This window comes from Capsicum annuum, chromosome 6, assembly GCF_002878395.1.
Source record: "Capsicum annuum cultivar UCD-10X-F1 chromosome 6, UCD10Xv1.1, whole genome shotgun sequence".
Classification (NCBI taxonomy): Eukaryota; Viridiplantae; Streptophyta; class Magnoliopsida; order Solanales; family Solanaceae; genus Capsicum; species Capsicum annuum.
In genome coordinates, this window is record NC_061116.1 from 221,789,557 (window position 1) to 221,810,595 (window position 21,039).

Below are 21,039 nucleotides of genomic sequence, written 5' to 3' on the forward strand. Positions count from 1 at the left end.
TGAAGATAAAATAAATTAACACAAAAAGGTTTTAAAGCATAAACAATAAGCCAACCTCTTTGAAGAAGTTGTCACTTTCTTAAATTAAAGGATGAACGGTTGAAATCAGTTGAATTATTGAAGAATAAAGTTGACTCAAAAACTACTAAAATGGGAGAGATTTTTCGGGAATAATTTGTGGTAAAAAAAAATATATGCGTAAAAAGAAAGAGATATATGACGTGAAAAGAGGAGATGTAAAAAGAAAGAGAGAGATGGCGTGAAAAGAGGAGAAAAAATAGGCTAGGTAAGTTGTAGCATATGTATCACTAGTAAATATGAAAACAGGGATTTTATGTAATTTTTAAAATATTAAGGGATATTATGTAATATGGTGGCTTAAATCAGGGATTTATGTAATTTTTCCTAAAATATATATGTTATATTGAAAAGATTGTGTAATTATTCATTGATAGTTAGAGAGGACTCTCATTATCAGAATTAATTGTGTTTTATTTCTCTTAGTGATACATGAGTTCATGATTAGTGTGGAAATGATGGATAGAATTGTGGATCTAATAGAGGTACAAAATCATGATATAATGTAGATCGTTTAGATTTAACTGACTTCTTATCAACTTAGAAAATGTCGGATGAGGTAGTACGAATAAATTAATATATTATATTATATTATATTACTATATATAATAAGTGTCAATAAGCAGGCACGTCTTCGACATGCCTGCTTGTGCTACTTGCTTCAGCTGCTTCAATCGTAATTTTACTATATATTACCCTTAATTAATTACTATAAGTTATTTAAGTATTTAAAAATTTATAATATTAAATAAAAATATAAAATAATCGACATGACTACTTGTGTTGCCTGCTTCAGTTGCTTCATTCGTAATTTGATTATATTACCCCAAATTAATTACTATAGGTTATTTAAGTATTAAAAAATTATAATATTTAATAAAAAATATAAAATTGATAAAAAGTAATAAATTAACTTTTTATTTTTTAAATTAACTTGATGTCTTATATGATACCTATTTATGCTTTTTACAAGTATTTTTTAAAGTAATTTTATTATATCACTTCTAATTAGTTATTATAAGTCATTTAAGATATGAGTTCTTCGCTGCTTCAATCTTGATTTCATTATATCACCCCTAATTAATTATTACGATCGCATTAAAAAATTAATAATATTTCATAAAATAGACACAAAACGATATGTCAACATAAAACATTTGATTGACTATTGAAATTATATTACTACCACATAAGTTAACTTTTGAAATTATATCAGTGTCACTTAAATTGAAATAGAAGAAATAGTATTATAAATCACAATAATTAAAAATTAAAATTATTTTAATAATTAATTATCTAAATTATATTTGTGTCACATAAATTGAGATTAAAAAATGAAAAATTTACATATATACACAAGGTAACTTTACCTTATTACATAAAATCCCATATTGAAAAAGTAATTACATAAATCCCAAACTAATTGCTAAAATCTCCTATTTTTTTACTTTCTCTCTCATCCCCCTAATACATATAAAAATAACATTTTTTGCTCCATATTTTGTGCACCGTTTTTTGCTCTATATTTGTGTTCCTTTATTTACGCCTAGAATCAAGCTAATCTGATCAAGGGAATTTTAAATCAAGCCATTTTTTGCTCTTTTTTTTTCCAGCTTTTCCAAATAAAAAATTGTTTCAATTTTTTTTGTGATCCAATTGCATTAAATAAAGACATCAAAATAAGCCGATATCGCTAAATCGGCTTGCTCTTACACTAATTTAGCGATGGAATAAGATGACTACGAAGAAGTTGATGTTAATGCTGGGTGTTTTGCTGCGGCGACGAATTTGGCTTGAGAGAGGATGTGAGCACCTTGTACGAAGTGCTTCTTGGATTGGATGTTGGAACGATTGCTGAAACGCAGATTGGAGAGGTATTTTTAAGGAATATTGTACATGAAAAGGAACATAAATATTGAATACGATTTAATTTGTGAATGTATGCAGATTGTATAATGTTACATTATACATTCTAATCTTATATACATTATGATATTGGGCATACCTTTTACTTTGTGAATGTTTGCATATTGAATATCATTTACTTTGTGAATGTATGATGATTGTATAATGTAACGTTATACATTCTGATTATTTATACATTATGATATTATGTATATCTTTTACTTTGTGTATGTCTACCGATTGTATAATATCACATTATACATTCTGATTATTTATACATTCTGATTATTTATATATTATGATATTGTGCATATTTTTTATTTTGTGAATGTATAATGATTGTATAATGTCTGCATATTGAATAACTTAGACTTTTTGAATGTTTGCTATTTGTATAAGGTAAAATTATACATTATGACAAGCTTATAGGTCAGACATGTTGAAAGTTAATTCTTAATATGTATTATATGATATTATACATTTCTTCATACTATTTTTTAAATGTATAATATATCCACATACATGTGCAAGTGTTGCATAATGAAATTTTTATATGTGTCAGTTTGTTGCAATTTTTTTTCTCTATGAATTTGAGTTTTGTTTATTTTTAAGGGCATGAAATATCGTTTTGACAACGTGTCGGCTCAAATCAAAACTCATTTGATGTTGAATACGTTCAAAACATACCACAACAAGCGTCTGATAGTTTGTAAGTAATTTTTTTTTTACATGTATAACGATGTTATAATTACTGAATGGATTGTTACTTCATCATTTTTTTTTCAAATCAGGGACTCCGATGTCTTTGTTGCTGCCTATGCAGAAATATTGAGTGAAGGGCAGCAAGTGCATTCATGCAGTTTTGATGCTGGAAGTCAACGTACATACTATGCTTCATTATTATGGCATTACGGAGTGACAAAGGACAATGAAGGGTCCACAAGTGATAATGACGATCCTCCTCGGCCAAGGAATAGTTTTCTCCAAACAATTAATGAAAGTGCAATTGTTACTTTAGAGTAGCACTTTTTTTATAATAGTTGGGATTGAAACATCTAATTTTTATTTTTGTAGTTGATGTTAAACAGTTACAATGATTCTTGTTGGATGTTAATTTATATTTGTAAATGTCTTCAGTTTGTATAATATCAGTTTGCTGCTATCTTCAAATTGTATCGATGTCCTTATTGTTCCTATACATATATATCTTCTTGAAGAATTGTTTTGCAATAAATCACACTATATTGTACTGTTACTATATAGTTTGGTAGTTAATGAGTTTGCCTTACATTTTATTATATATAACGTATAAAAAAAAATTATACTTTAATGTGTTATTGTATATCAACACATAGTGTTTTTACTAGTAGGTAAATTATGTTATATGATAATTGAACAGGTGTCTCATACGTTTAAATTAATGTATTACATAACATCATACATGTTGTTATACGTCCAATACTTGATAGAAAATAACAAAAATAATTAATATCATACATATGTATAAAGTATAATGCAATATCATACATTATTAACATGCGGTTAACGAATTTTACATTTAATACTTTGTGAATGTATCACTAATGTATAATCTATAATCATACACATAAATCAGATGAAAAATGCAACTTAATTGTTCACGATTTATGTTGCAAATTGATTTATGAGCTAATTTAACACTAATGAGAATCCAAGGGACCCTACATACACATATGTCTTATTGTCACTCTTATGATGGAGTTTCTTGCACGAAATCAAGCCTTGTATTTCTTCAACTAGTAAATCAATCATCAGTCGCATGCATTTCCTGAATGGTCACTCAATTTTACCGCCTTCTTCGTTTCATAATCCTTAAAAGCAGTCTTAATTGTATCCTCGGCGAGCATGCTGCAATATGTTTTGCCATCTCCGATATTGATATGGGGATGTTCATATTGATTTTAAGCGAATTGAAGAATGGAGTATAATAAAAAAAATTATGTAAACCTGCACTCCATTATCGTTCCTTATAATAACTGGAGAAGAATTACCATCAACGATGTATTTAATTTTCATTTTTTTCGAACATCATTAACATTCAATTCCATCGCTATCGTCGCAATCGATTTCAGAAAGTTAATACTTCCAGAAACAATAATGACATCACTTTTGTATGATTTATAACTGATTTCCAACTCCCATACACCGGAATGATGCAACTATATGGGCATGCTCATCTTTTTTTTTTTTTTTCAAAACTCAAGAGAAAAGCCAACTATTTTTTTCTCAAAAACATGTTTCAACAGTGATGAAAGAAAGAAGAAGCCGACTTTTTTTTCCTCAAAAACGTATTCCAACAATGATGAATATTAACAGTAATGTTTAGTAGTTATTTTTGAAATTTAAATTTCAGTACCTATATTAACTCATACACTACTTAATTAGATATTTAATGTCGTAATTTAAGGAATAGGAATATATTTTCTTATTTCTCTTTCCTTAATTGTAGAAAAAACAGTTTTATCATACATCAGACGAATGTATAATAAAACTACGAATGTACAGATATATTTAGTAAAATCGAGAGAGAGAAATCTAAAGTGATTTTATGTAAATACTTTCATATTACATGAGATTTTTGTTGTTTTCACTTAAAAAAGTAACATATATTGGGCCGGTGCTATGGGCCCTTCAATGTCTAGTATATATATAATTGCATAAAAATTATACTTTGAATATTTGACTAATGGCTAAGATATCCATTTTTTCAAATTCCTTTGACTAATAATGGCTTGAGAGGATTATTACCATGAAAGAGGTAAGCAGACGTTAGAAGTTAAATTAGAATTTAAAGTTTATGAGTCGAAATTTTAGTCTTTTTAAATTACTGATTTTTAAATAATTTGCCCGACATACTGTAATCAGCTAAAGTATGGATGTGTCTACCACAATACGTTTGGTCCTTCAAATGAGTTGATTTTAAATTATCAGTTGTTCTTAAACTTTTGTCCGTTAACAATCGAATTTCAAAAACTGAAATCACTGACGGAAATAACTTGTGGGAATTATGATATGAAAATATAAACCGTATGACTCATGAAAAAAATATTTATTACATGAAGCGTGAATTAAAAGGGTAGGTAAAAGATGTCCGGACCCAAAAAGGCTTTGTTTTTTTAATCAAAAATTCCAAAAGAGACACTTACTTTAGAAAAAAACCAAAACGGACAAAACACTGCGGGCCCTGCGACTTACAAGTCGCCCGATGCCCAGCGACTTACAAGTCGCCCGGGGCCCAGCGACTTGCAACTCCTCCTTTTTTTTTTTTTGTTCCCATCATCATTTTTACTCCTTTCTTTTCTCTTTCATTTTGACCAAGAACAATAATACTCACCCAATATATAATAATTTTATTTTTTCATCATTATAATTTAAATATTTAATATATTCAATTAATTTATATTAATTAACTATAACTACATATTGGAAGTAATTTTTTTTTAATTTAATTTTCTATCATGTTCAAAACTAATTTGTTACCATAAATCACAATAATTAATAACTTAAAGTATTTAAAAGACATATAGAAATTTATTGACTCTTACCAAAAAAAAACCCTCTACTCTCACTTAATTACATATCATGCCTAAATATATAATAATTCTATTGTTTCAGCATATTGATTTAAATATTTAATATATTCTATTAGTTTATATTAATTAACTATAACTACATATTGGAAGTAATTTTTTTTTATTTAATTGGCTATCATGTTCAAAACTAATTTGTTATCACAAATCACAATAATTAATAACTTAAAATATTTAAAAGACATATAAAACTTTTATTGACTCTCATTATTTTAGTAATGCCACATAAATTGAGAAAAAAAGAAAAAGTACTGCAAATCATAATAATTAACAATTTAAAATACTTAAGAGATATATAAAATTTTAGTTGACTCTCAAAATTGTATCGAAGCCACATAAATTGGGACACAAGGAGTAAATATATTATTTGATAATTACGTAAAAATTATTATAAATCACAATAATTAACAAGCTAAAATATTTTTTTAAAAATATATAAAAGTTCTATTCAACTCTCAAAATTTTATCGGTGCAACATAAATTATGACAAAATAAAAAATTATCTTAATTAATTGCAACTAAATATTTAAAGTAAATCAATTTTATTATTTTAATTGACTTTTATATAAAAAAATTAATCTTTTTATTTATTTATTTATTTTAGTAAGTTTAAATTTTAAAATTATTTTTTTCTTATATATAAATACTAATATTTAAACATAACTTTAAATTTTTAAAGTATAAAATTATAAATTTAATTTAATAAAATAAATTTCTAATGAATATTTTCTTAGAATTTGTTTTGGGTCAATATATATCATGTTAAAAAGAAATAAAGAAAAATATATAGCAAAATTTTATTATTGTGAAAGATAAATATAATGCACTATCCAATAATATTTAATAATATCATATTTTGCATATGTAAATATAGCATCATGTATTTTATTAATATACTATTCCGGTGAATTATCGATGATTACTATTGGATATGATAAAATTATATTAATTTTTATAATAATAACATAATCAATCGCTCTTAATTAATTATTATGAGTCATCTAGGTATTAAGAAAAAATAAATAATAATTAATGAAAAATAAAATAGACATAAAATGTGAAATTAACTCTTAATGTTTTAAATTAAATTTTCGTCTTTCGAATGATGATTTTACTATATCACTCCTTATTATAAGTCATTATGTATTAGAAAAATAAGAATAACAAAATGATATATCAACATAAAATATTTGATTGACTATCAAAATTATATTAGTGCCATATAAATTGGGACGGGACAGAAGAAGATATAAAACAACATATATTATTTGAAAATGAAATAAAAAGTACCGTAAATAATAGAAGAAAGTATGATAAATCACAATAATTAAAAACTTAAATTATTTTTAAAATATAATTGACTATCAATGCCACAAAAATTTGGATAAGAAAAGTAACATATATTAATATAAAAATTACATAAAAAAAATATAATAAATTACAATAATTAACAACTTAAATTATTTAAATACATTGTGTGCTTGAGAGTGGAATTGTGAAGTGATGAAAATGAAGAATTATTTGTGTTTATGTTTTCCGGTTGTTGGAGAAAAAGAAAGATGATGCAATGTTCTCTATTCTTTTCCGTTGCTCCCACCAAGAAAAGGAAAAATGGAGTATATGTGAATGGTCTATGTAGTGTGGAATCTTTGAGTGTGTAAGTATTATTGTTCTCGATCAAAATGAAAGAAAAAAGAACGGAGTAAAAATGATGATGGAAAAAAAAAAAAAAAAAGGAGTTGCAAGTCGCTGGGCCCCAGGCGACTTGTAAGTCGTTGGGCCCCGAGCGACTTACAAGTTGCTGGACATTGGACGACTTGTAAGTTGCAGGGCCCACAGCCTTTTGTCCGTTTTGATTTTTTTCTAAAGTAAGTATTCCTTTTAAAATTTTTGATTAAACAAAAAAAACTCTTTAGGCTCGGACTCTAGGTAAAAGTGCAAATTCAATAAACCACTTAGTGGATCTGGTCAAATTTTTTGTGTTAATAAGCCTTTTCCACAAACATTGTCTTCTTTCCAATAGTACCAAAACTTCCTGTTTAAAATTAAATATCATATCATTTGAAGCTTCTTTTGTGCACCCAATTATTTACACGTGGTGCTTATAGCAGTCACTTAGATCGGGTCGGCCAGTTGAACCAAGCATAACGAGAATGAAATTCCGTATGCATTTTCATGTTGGCCCCATAATGAGAATGAATGAAAATCCCATATGCATTTTCTCCGAAGTTACTTTGGAAAAATTAACATCACACTGCATTTTAATTTATCATAATTATTTAAAATTTCAATCATTTCAAATAATTATATAAATTTTTGATTTATTTAAAAATTTGAATACATCACAAAAAATATAATGTATTGGTGTAAAATTAAATGATGTACGCGTATAAAATTAAGTGATATATTCGAAAAGAAAGAAATGTATTAGTGTGGAATATGATGTATATGTATAAAATTAAATAATTTATTCAGAAAAATATAATGTATTCATATGGACTAAATAAGATTTTTAATAATTCTAAAAAAAAGAAATTGAATACTTCCTCTGTTTTGTTTCAATTGGTCCTTATTGATTTGACGCTCCCCTTGAGAAAACATTTAATAAAGGGTTATTTTACTAAAGTAACCCTATTAATTATATATTAAAAATATAAATTTAATTATATATACTTTACATAGATATTTAATAATAAGAGTAATATTGAAAAAAGTATAATAGACTTCTCTTAATTTTAGAACTTAAATAATTAAAATGTAATAAATATTTTTAATAAATGGATCAATTAATATAAAATGGAGGAAGTAGAAAGTAATTAGCATCGTGGAATGAAATTTATATAACTTTTACTTATAATATTTATTTTTTATGGGCCCATGTCGACACTCATGTATTTGGTTTCCCCTTGAGCTCAAGGGCCCTCATAGGAATTTCATATTCACGACATACGAGTGATCCAACCGCAGAAAATTGCACGCAATGGATTCAAATATGAGTAACTTTAGATATTTAATCTCAATAAAAAAAAAAAAATTTAAAAATAATTTTTTTTATACAAGTATCATTTTACTCCTCTATATCTCAAATATATTTTTAAAATTTTTCATATTTATTTGTCTCTCAAATTTTATTTTTTATTATTTTTATTTTTTATTTTTTCCTTAAATTTTATTATTCTATTTTTTATTATTTTCTCTTTTTAAATTTTTTATTTAATTTTATTATTTTATTTTTTATTATTTTTACTTTTTATTTTTCCCTTTAATTTTATTTTTATATTTTAATTCATTTGTTTCAATCTTTATTTTTTGCTGTTTTTTCTTTTTTCTCAAACATTATCTATTTTTTTTCTTTTTTTTATTCTTTTATTTTTATCAGTTCTCTTTTCCCCCCTCATTTTTCTCAAACTTTATTTTTATTTTTTCCCCTCATTTTTAATTTCTCAATTTTTAAAATTCTTTGCTTTTTTCTTAATCTTTATATTTTCTTTCCTTTTTTTTTCTCAATTTTTTTTATTTCTCTATTTTGTTTGATCGTTTTTTTCTTTTTTCTCAACTTCTATTATCTTTTGCTAATAAATAAAAATTTGAATTATCCGCAAAGGAATCTTCTTTTTTTGACATCAAAGCAAATTTAAGGGCATGAATTGTTGTTAAGAAATTCTTTGAAAATTCTTGAGACAAGTCATGTCTCTAAGGCGAGAGTTGTAGAATATCTCATAAATAAAAACATAATGCGGCAGTATCAACTCTTGCCCATGGGACATAATTTATTATTTGAAAGTCCTTGAGCTAAGTCTTGTCTCTAAGGCAATAGTTGTAGAATATCTCATAAATGAAAACATAACGTGGTAGAGTCAACTCTTGCCCGTGGAGCATAATTTGTTGTTTGAAAGTCCTTGAGCTAACTAAGTCTTGCCTCTAAGACAATAATTGTTGAACATCTCATAAATGAAAACACACTGTGGCAGAGTCAACTCTTACCCATGAGGCATAATTTGTAGTTTGAAAGTCCTTGAGCTAACTAAGTCTTGCTTCTAAGACAATAATTGTAGAACATCTTGTAAATGAAAACATACCATGGTAAAGTCAAATTTTACCCACGGGACATAATTTGTAGTTTGAAAGTCCTTGAGCTAAGTCTTTCCTCTAAGACATTAATTGTAGAACGTCTCATAAATGAAAACATAACGTGATAGAATCAACTCTTACCCGTGGGATATAATTTATTTTTGAAATTCCCTAAGCTAAGTCTTGCCTCTAAGGTAAGAGTTATAAAACATCTCATAAATCAAAATACAATGTGGTAGTATCAACTCTTGCCCATGAAATATAACTTGTTATTTGAAAGTCATAAGTCTTGCCTCTACAATGTATTAGTGTCAACTCTTACCCATGAATGTAGCTTATTGTTCGAAAGTCGCAAGTCTTGCCTCTACATTGTAGTAGTGTCGGCTCTTGCTTATGAGATGTAACTTGAATGGAAGAAAAATATTTTAAAAAAAATGTAGAACTTGAGAGAGAATAGGAAAAAAATAAAGATTGATAAAAAATGATGAAATAAAAATAAAGGTCGAGAAAAATTTAAAAAGAAAAAAAAAGAAAAATAAAAAGAAATTATTTTATAAAAGTAGACGTTGAAAGGTGTAAAGAAAAAAAATAAGGGTTTAGAAAAAATAAAAAGAACAAAAAAAAGAGAGGAAAGAATAAATAAATAAAAATTAATATAAAAGAAAAAAGAAAGAAGTTGAGAGGAAAAAAGGAAAAACGTAAGGGTTGAAAAATTAAAAATAAAAAGAGAAAAGAAAAATAAAAATCAAAGTAGGATAAAAAAGAGAAAAAAAATAAAAGTTGAAAGGTATAAATATAGAGTTGTTATCCATTATGAGGATCATTTATGTATTTTTACTTCATTGATCCGAGACAACTTTATCTAAAAAATATTAGTTAATAAATAAAGACTATTTTAAAAAAACTTTTTTATTTGGGGCTAAAATTTAAAAGTAATCCAATTTAAGTATATTTTTGAGATTCACCCGTCCAACTATACATTAATATAGTATGAGCAAATCTCAAAAATATAGGAGCTTTAAATCATAATTATATAGCATAGTATGAATTTTAAAAAATTATAATATTTGTCATATATCTCAGACACATAGGCTGAAATCATATATTTGTGTATTTTTAGATACATATTTTACAAAAAAAAAAATTAAAAAAAAATTATGTATTTTCAGATATTATGTATAGTATCCATTGATGTCTGTCTAATTCCTTAATTTTGCAAAATGAAAAAAGTAATGTCGGCCCTTCACCTTTTTGATTCTATATAAACCCCTCGTTTCTTAGTAGGTTTCCATATTCTCATATATGTAATTTATTTTCCTTCTATTCTCTATTTAGTTGGAGATCACATTTCGATTAATGGCAACTTCTTCACCAACTAACACTATAACAAGCTACTCCTCCAAGAAGGGTCCAAATTAAGGCTAAAATATTTGAGAGTTTGGGGGAGATTATATGGTCAATTCTGGTTAAAATCAAGAGCAGAAGCATCAGAAATACCAACAAAAACTCTGGCTCCACGTGTCCACCAAGTTCATACACTTCTCTTAGCTAATAAATGTTAAATTATTATACAAAGATGGTATATTTAATAGCATGCCTTGAAGTGAAACTTTTTTTTTTCTTTATTCCTGTTCAATAAATAAATAAAGGTACCCTCTGTCTCGAATTACTTTACATGTTTGCTAAAACAAAAAAAAAAAAAAAAAAAAATTGTCTCAAAATAGTTGACGTATTTAAAAATTCAAGAGACAATTCATCACTTTATTTGTATTAATTAAAGAGAATATATTTATTTAATCAAATAAATAAGGTCATTTTAGTTGTTTTACACCCCTTATTGTTGTGCAAAAAACAAATACGTCAGACAGATGGAGTATGCTGGTGAACATGTGACGATAAAAAGAAGTTTGGATGAATCCATTTTGATCCCTTAATCGTCAATGCTAGTGCTCAGCAAGTCTCTAGATGCTCTATGTTGTTGTTGAGCCTTTAATTTGACTTGGACTAACGCACCAGCAAGTTTACCAAATATTTTAACTTCGTCTTTAAAGAAAGATACAGACTATATATCATGAATAATTCCACATTATATTAGTAATTTATCATGTTATCGTTTAGATTACTGACTGTGAATCTTATATGAGTTCTTCAATCACTATGGAATTATTAATGATAGTTATGTCCACTTCTGCACTCAATTAATACATTATATTGTTTATAGAACTTTTTTATAGAACCTTCCCTCACATGAAAGAGAAAAATGTAAAATAATTGAAAGCTCGATCTCCAATCAAATGATGGTAGTCATTTTTATGGACCCACCTTGTTTTGATTGTGGCTGACAAAAAGAAATGACGGAATACATATACATGCCCTTTAAATATTTCACTTTTCTCGTATAGACATCTAAATTAAAAAAGGTACCTATTGAATCCTTTACTCCTTCAGAAATGGTTTCAATTGAGCTCAATTCTCCGACATGGCAGATTGCTTGTACTCACGTTTGGGAGGCGCATGAAATATCATAGAACCAGCTTATGTGGCACCTAATGGATCTTTTATCCTCTTTTTATACCCAATTTCTTTAAAAAAAAACCCTAATTCCCACTTTCTTCCTCTTTTTATACTCAATTCTTAATATCCACCATTTTTGTCTACTAAATTCTCCTTCTCCTCTTAAATTTTTTTTTCAGCCTTTTCTCTTGCTCCGCTTAAACTCTCCTACTCTTATTAATTTCTTCTTCTTACTCGTTTTTAGTAGTAATGTCCAATTCATCTTTTTCATTGTCTTCATCTTCTTCAATTCCAAAAGGAGTATGTTTATGTGGGGTGAAAGCTGAAATTAAGACCTCGTGGACACAACTCAACACTGGTCGGAGATTCTTTTGCTGCAAAACTTCAAAGGTATTCATCTTTTGCTGCTTCATTGGACGAAATACAATTACTTCGATTAGTGGATGCAATTTTTTAGTTTAATTTTTTCTTTAAACTTGTAGACGAGAGGTGGATGCAATTACTTTGATTGGTATGATGATGAAATGCCTCCTCAAGCAAAGAGGGTGATGTGAGATTTATTGAAAAAAGTCAAATCATTTGAAGAAGAGAGGAATCGATCAGGAAAATTTAAAGTGATATGCGTTGGGGCGATTATGATTTTGGCTACATGGAATTTCATCAAGAAATGTTCTTAGATTTTGGCAAATATTGACTTAGATTTCTTATATATGGTACTGTTTCGATTTGACTAATTCTGAAATATATTAATTGTATTGGGACTATTTTGCTTTGACTTTCTTGTTGTAGTGGGATTGTTGTGTATGAAACAATTAAGAAGGAATGGAGATAAGTTGTGAAATGTTACTCTCTTACTATGTTTTGATTTTGCTTTACTGTTGTAATTGGTTTAGTTAGATTACTGTACTCTATTTTTTTAGAGTTCAAATGATTCATTTAAATGATTCAAAGCTGTCAAATGTTTAACACAAAAGGAGCCACCATTCAATAATTATATAAAGCATAAGAACACAAGTGCAACTGATTGACATTTTAAACACAATAATCTATCATTCAACTGCTCAAAATGAGCTCCAACCATACATCAAGTGTTCATCCAAAACTAATCTAAACAGACCACAAAAAATAGTTCACAATCTTCAAAAATTCCAACAAAATACCAAAGTAGTCATACAACTAATCACCAAACTATACATTGTACTAAAAACACAATTAATTCAACAACTTCATATTCTTCTTGGTGCACTAGAACTTTCAAGTTGGCTTCTTTTTTGACTGACTCATACTCTGCAATTGAGAAGTTATGACAACATTCTTTCCCTTTCACTTCATTTCTCGAGGCTTATAACCAATATCAATATTTGTTTGAGTTGCATCTTTGTAAACACCCGGAGTGACAACTGTTTCACCTCTAGTTCCAGGCTGTATAAAATGAAGTAAAATTAGATTTGTCAAAAGATAATTAAAAATTGCATGAATTGAAGTTGTAATTCACACTTATATTTAATGTTTTACTGCCACTCATTTGATCAGCGTAGATACCAAATCCTACTGTCTTAGACCTCTTTTGTTCTACTGATGATGTTGATGCTCCAATGGTCCTTCCCCTCTCCCCCCCTCCCCCAAGTTGCTGATCAGATACACTTTCTTTTCCTATATCTATGCCAGTGCCTCTTCCAGATCCTTTGCCTTTGCCAGCTCCCTACCTTTGTCAGTGCCTCTACCTCTACCTCTACCTCTTTCAGCTGGTTGCACTCTTATAACTGTTGAGGTATCAACACACATAGAATTGCTGAAGCTTGATTGATGGCTAAAACTTTGTGGCATGCTAGAGCTTGGTGGCTGGCTGAAGCTTGGTGGCCTGTTAGAGCTTGGTAGCTGGCTGAAGCTTGGTGGCTGGCTGAAACTTGGTGGCCTGCTAGAGCTTGGTGGTTGGCTGAAGCTTGGTGACCTGCTAGAACTTGCTGCCTGGCTAGAGCTTTCAGGTTGTCCCATTCCATCCTAACAATAAAGGATATTAAATATATATTATAAATATCAGAATTTAATTATTGAATTAAAATATATGAGTGCATTACCTGAGCTTTACAGAGAGTTCTGTTATGACCAATTTGATGACATTTGGAGCAAGAAATTTTTAGTCCTTTCCTGGATAGCTTCCCATACTTCTTCTTAGGTTCATTTTTCTCCTTTTTTCTATTCTTCCCTGGTCTGCCAGGCACTGGTCTAGGCTCAGGAGGATCAATCACTACACCACTTATGTTAGGCCACATTTTCATATTAGGTATTGGCTAAAGAAAATAGTCATAAGCCTTCAAGAATGTATCTTTCTTATATCACTCTTCCACATAAAATTCAGGCTCTATACCTTTATGCTGATAATCCAATACAGCATGTTGACATGGTATGCCTCTCAATTGACAGCTTCTACAAGTGCAAGTCCTTGCCCTAATATCAACTATATGCCTATAAGGACCATCTAAAATTTCATACCTAATCTGTCCATTAAACCTAACTGTGCAATTTCTAGCCATATCTTTGTTTTCTTCAAGTAGTAGCAAAGCCATAGGAGAGATGTCTGAAATTTAGGTATCAACAAACTTCCTCATTTCAACATTTCTATTCATTATCTTGTGTCTAATCTCCTCTAACATACTGATTATAAATTTATGTCTAGCAGCTAAAATTCATGAATTAAAAGTCTCACACATATTATTCTCAACAAATTCACATTTAGAATACTCCCTAAAATATGTCTTGCACCATGATTTTTTTCATAATGTAATAAGTCCTCACAAATATCCTTATCAAATTGACTGAGTTTGCCCATCTCATCCAAAAACTTCACTTCAAAATTGAATTTAGCACACCTCCAAAATTATTTTCTTCTTTCTTCTCCTCTCCAGATCTGATGCCAATTGGACCAGATGTGTCTTGCACACCACCTCATTTCACAATCTGGTAGCAACTCAAGTATAGTAGGTACAAGATTCTACATCAGCATAAATACAAAATCAAAACACAAAATATATGAACATGAACTGTGTAGTAAATAAATAGAAGACATCAAAATTAAAGTTTAAAAAGTAGACTAACCTTTTGCATATATAACATGACAGACAGTCCATGTCCAGTGCCTAAGTTCAAATCTTGAATCAAGTGGTTAATGAAAAAACTCCAGCTATGTTTTGTCTCTTGATCAACCACTGCCCAGGCTATTGGATACATTTGATTGTTTCCATTTCTCCCAACTGCAACTAACAATTAACCCTTGCAAGAACCTTTCAAAAAACAACCATCTAACCCAATAATTTTTCTACACCCTGCCAGCCAGCCTCTCTGCATCAAAGCACAAATAAAATAAATAAATAAATTTTTTTCAAGTTGAGACTCTCTATCTATCCTCACCCAACAAGAACTGTCAAGATTAGTATGTTTTATCATGTCTGCATAGTCACACAACCTTGAAAATTTCATCTTCCAATCACCCAAGAATTCTTTAATGATTCTATGATTTGCCCTGCTACAAACAGTTTTTTCCACACACAAACTCAATTTTTTTCTCACCAATTCCTGAATTTTTCATAGTTTTATATAAGGTTGTAAAGTTATTTCATCCTTGAACTTACTTGCAATAAACTTATATTTGCACAATTTTTTTTTTGTAGTAGTGCATACATTTACAGAATTGTAGTGCTTGACAACAAAGTCACCAGAATGCTTATTAATACTAGAAAACAACAACCATTTACATTTCTTGTCCTCACACCTAACTTTAACTCTATGTTTCTCATTAGGCTTAAGCTTCAATCTAACTTTGTATTCAACAGCATACTTGGCCGCAACCTTTCTAAATTGCTTAGCATTTTCAAATATCATACCAAGCTCAAATATAGCCACAACACAATCAGGATCAAATCTTACCTTTTTACTTTTCCTTCTTGCTAGTAAATCAACACCCTTGACAGCTTCAGGTTCCAGTCCATCAGCACTGTCATCACTATCAACTTCTGAGCTATCTATATACTCTTCATCTCCTCCTAATCTTCCACTGTATCTAGCAGCCTTACTCCTTTCAATATCTTCAAATCCCCTATCAACACCTGCTGATTCAAGTTTTATTTCTTCATTTTGGACAGGTTTCTTTTGTTTCACACAGTTTCTCCTTTCATTTCTAAGAGTTCTTAACTCTTCATCAACTTCAGAATCATCATCTTCTGGTATATTAAACTCTTGAGAATCAGTACTACTATCAAGATCTGTTTCAACCCCTTCTAGATCTGAGAGTTCATCTGCACCAGATTCTATATCTATGTTGTTAGTTTGGGTAGGTTCCTCATGTAACCCTTCAACATTAATATCATGAACTGTTGGTATGTTCTCACCCACATTACTATTTTCACCAACCACATTACTACTTTGATCACCTACTGTACCACAAAGAAAACCAGATGGGACCCCATCTTCTACCACTTCTACCTCATCCACAACATGATTCTCATACAAGTCTAAAAAATCTCCATCTTCTAGGTCTTCAACAAGACTTTCTTTTTAGGGTCTTTAAAGTAGAACCCACTAACAGTCATATACTCAAATTCTTTAGTATAATAAAGCAACTCGAATATAGAAAAGTGGTCTTTGTCCATACTTACATATTCCACCTCACTTTCTCCTATGTAGCGTGGACCATATTCTTCATAAAAAACAAACTTGTCACCGTGGTGAAAACGAGTTGTAATAATAATATTAGCCATTAGATTTCTGAAACAAAACCCCAAAAATACCTGACAAGTTATGAATAGTAAAAATCCTAAAAAAATACTAGCTTTTTTCGGATATTTCCAAACTACCATTACTAGCGTAATATACTAACAAAGAACTAATAAACCATTTACAACAACAATACATGACAAAAATGTGACAATATTGACATTTGAAACATACCTGAGTGCGATTCAAACACAAAACAACAACAATTCTTGAGATCCAACTTCAGATTCTTCGCAACCAGTAAAGAAATGTTGAAATCAGTGTCAAACTTGAACTAATCACTCAAAAACACTATGTAACTTTCATTATACAACAGACGAAGCATAAATTAGTAGTATTAGGAGTGAAATCGCGATTTTAGGGTTTCTGATAGATTTGGGGATGGGTATGAGGGATTTGACGTTATAAGGGGGGAAATGAAGTGGAAATTATATTTATGTATTAATTAAAAGAAAAGGTGAGATGTAAAATATAATTGGTTATAATTGGTCAAAATTTACACGTAGGCGGCGACTACATACACGCGCTTAACACGTTAAAAAAAAAGGCTTTAAAAAGGTGCCATGTCGGACAATTGGGCTCAATTGAAACCATTTGTGAAGGGGTAAAGGGTTCAATTGGTATCTGTCTTAGTTGAGATGTCTATACGGGAAAAGTGAAATAGTTAAGGGGCCTGTATATGTATTTAGCCAAAAAAAATTTTGAAAAATAAGGTAGAGTACATCATGCATTTCTGTTCTATCCTGCACTATTTGCCATGGTTCATGTCATTTTAATTGCATATAGTTGTCATGAGTGTGACTGGATTTGGAGTTTGGACGGTTTCATTAATGGTCACCGATACTATTTTACGTAAAAAAGATAAATATTCAACTCTTTTACCGGATCAATCCTTTCAAAGTTGTGCCTTTAAGCAGCTCAGTTACAGTTAAAATCTCTTTGAATTTCCAAGATTCTTGTTTGAAACTACTCCGATGCCTCCGTCCAACAATACTTATTCATTATTGACTTGAAATATATGTTACTTCCTCCATTCGTTTTTATATGCTCCCTTCATTTTTCATGAGTTAATTTCACTAAGCTTCAAAGCTAAATTAGATTAGATTAATTTAATTCTTTTAAAATTAAAATTTATAATTTTAAAAACTATATGAAAAGTACTATAAATTATCGTTTTTCTTTTTTCATTGTGATTGAAAAATATATTTTAAAATGTTGATAAAAATTTGTATCGTTTGATTCTAAAAAATAAAAAGAGACCATATAAAAGAAAATAGAGGGGGTAAAAAACAATAAATACCAGGGTTGTCCGTTGATCTTCTATTTTTAATATAGTAAACAAGTATTGTTGTTGGACAAAGAGAGTAGTTGTATTAGTTTGGGAACTTAACGGGTCGAGAATTTGCTGTGAATCAATTACTCCCTCTGTTCCATATTAATTCATCATTTTTTTATGCGCATGTTAAGAAATCATAAATAAGAAGGTAATTTTACTAATTCACTATAAAAAAACTTTCAAAGACTGTACAAACAAGTGTTAATATTTTAAAAGAAAAATTAATTGCAAGAATAAAATGAATAAAATTATTTAAGATTCCTTGATAAAGTAAACTAGAAAACTAATATGAAACATTAATTTTTATTAAAATAACTAATAAGAACATTAATTTTTAGTAAGATAACTAAATAATATAAGATAGAGGAATAATAATTTAGTGGAAGGGTGATTTTTATTTTCCACGATAAATTAAGTCAACTCCCGCTTCCTTTTTTATTTTCCTGCTGAAAATATGCTCTAGTTATTTTACAAAAATTGTAAACTGGAAGTACAATTACAAAAGTCAACTCTCACTTCAACTTTAAATAACTGAAATTTTTTTCTTTTACCTTCTACTTTCTCCCTTAAATACAGAAGAGTTGTTATGAAAGATACTGATTGGTGAGTTAGAATTGCATGGATGCATATATTATTGCATGGATGAATATATAATCATGTATATATGCATATACAGTATAGACTCATAAATAGGGGCGGATCTATTTATTGCCGTGGGGTGGCACGCCACCCACAAACTTCGACGGAAACTCTCTCTATATAGGTATATATACACTGATATATTCAAATAATAAATCTGTCACCCACAATAATAAGGTGTTATCTAGTGCAGGTGGTAGAGGCGTGTTTTTTCGGCTGTTAAGCCATTTCACTAAATAACATCAAATTTCAAACAATTGTTCGGTCTTAGGTCCAAAATAACGAAAATAAAAGACAAGTCCAGCCACATACAAATGACCCGACAGAGTGTAATAACATTACACACTATTTTCAATTGACTTTTCATTTTCCACATCAGTCCCAAGACCATTCTTTTGTGAATTATTCTTGTTCTTGCTCCTCTTTGTTCATCAATCATTCCTAGCCAAGAATCTTCTTTGCACAAAGGTAAGATCTTATTCTTTCTTTTCTTGAAGCAAATTGTGAAATTTTGTAAGGGAGCAATCGTGCAGCTCAAGCACATGCTGCTAATTAAGTTGACTTAGCTGCTAATTAAGTTGACTTAATTAAATAATTAATTATTATTTTTGACTTTTTTTTTTTAAAATTTCATTAGTTGTTAAAAATAATTCAATTTCTCTCATCCAAACTTTGGTAATATATTCATACACATATCAATTATCATATATCAATTCTAAACTTTGGCCAAAAAGATCGATACTTAATACAAAAATGTAAGGAAGGACAAAAATTAGTGTGCTAATTGACCTCCTCATTTTGTGTTTTCTCTGCTTTGATATATGAAAACTCGCTGTGGGCAATTCTAATGAATTATGGATATTATGAATTTATGATACTAATAATATTATTAAAAATTTAAGTTTGGTCATTTAATTACTGTTCTTTTATTATTGATTGATATGTTAATTGTCCTATAGACCGGAAAGATAAATAATCCGATTGAATTATCGATAAGTTTACTTGGCACCCGATGAGTTCGGATCCTGAATCCGCCTCTGTTCATAAACACATTTTAGCAATTGAAGTGAAGTAATTAATACTATATTATTGATAATCAAATTACTTGGTGTAATGTATAAGTTTCAACAACCTAAATAGAAAATAAGACCCATTGCAATTTCCATGTAGAGGTGTATGTGGTTTGCTTAGAATCGATTTGTTTTCTAAATTAAAATCAATTCAATTATGTTGATATGTTAAATCTATACACCAAATCAGAACTAACATAAATCTATTTCCGCTCTCAATGTGACTACTTTTATCAGTCTTTTTTCCTCCCATTTATACACAACAAACTTGGATATAATTCTTTAAAAGTAATTTATTGTATAACTGATATATTGATAATAGAAAATAAAAGACCAGTACATGGCTTTGGCGAACCTTTCCCAAGTCATAACCCATTTGAACCAATGTAGAAAGAGGACAAATGTTCAAACCCGATCCGTCATCTATCAATACCGTACCCATTTGATCACATAATCCCGACAACTGCCAGTAATGTGTAAGGCTTTGTTATGCATCACCCACTCAAAAGGCAACTCTTCCACTTCCCACAACATTCCCTATCATTGCAGCCAAATTCTCAATGCTCGTCCTATGGGAACATATGCTTCATTCAGGACCTTCAATAAAGCATTATAATATTTAATAAAAAGAGTTTGGATTAATCCCTTTTATACTCTAAATCCGTACATGCTGGTGCTCACCAAGTCTCTAGTCTAGATGCTGTATGTTGTTGTTGCGTCTTTAATTTGACTTGGACTAACGCACCAAGTTTACCAAATATTTTACTACTAGTATTTTACCTTCATCTTTAAAGAAAGATGCAGACTCTCACGAATAATTCCACATTATATTAGTAATTTATGTTATCATTAAGATTATTGTGAATCTGAGTTGAGTTCTTCAATGACTATGGAATTATTAAAAAGCTTTGATAGTTATGTCCACTTCTACACTCAATTAATACATTGTTTATAGAATTTTTTTTATAGAACCTTCTCCCACATGAAAGAGAAAAATGTAAAATAATTGAAAGCTCCATCTCCAATC

General features: G+C 29.1%; 1 long non-coding RNA gene across 1 annotated transcript; it reads left to right on the forward strand.

The window, feature by feature from the left end:
* Positions 1–10,993: 10,993 nt before the first annotated feature.
* On the forward strand, positions 10,994–13,038 carry LOC124899378. The gene is made up of 2 exons (XR_007056830.1): positions 10,994–12,587; positions 12,680–13,038. It is a non-coding gene; the product is annotated as an uncharacterized LOC124899378 (long non-coding RNA).
* Positions 13,039–21,039: the final 8,001 nt, after the last annotated feature.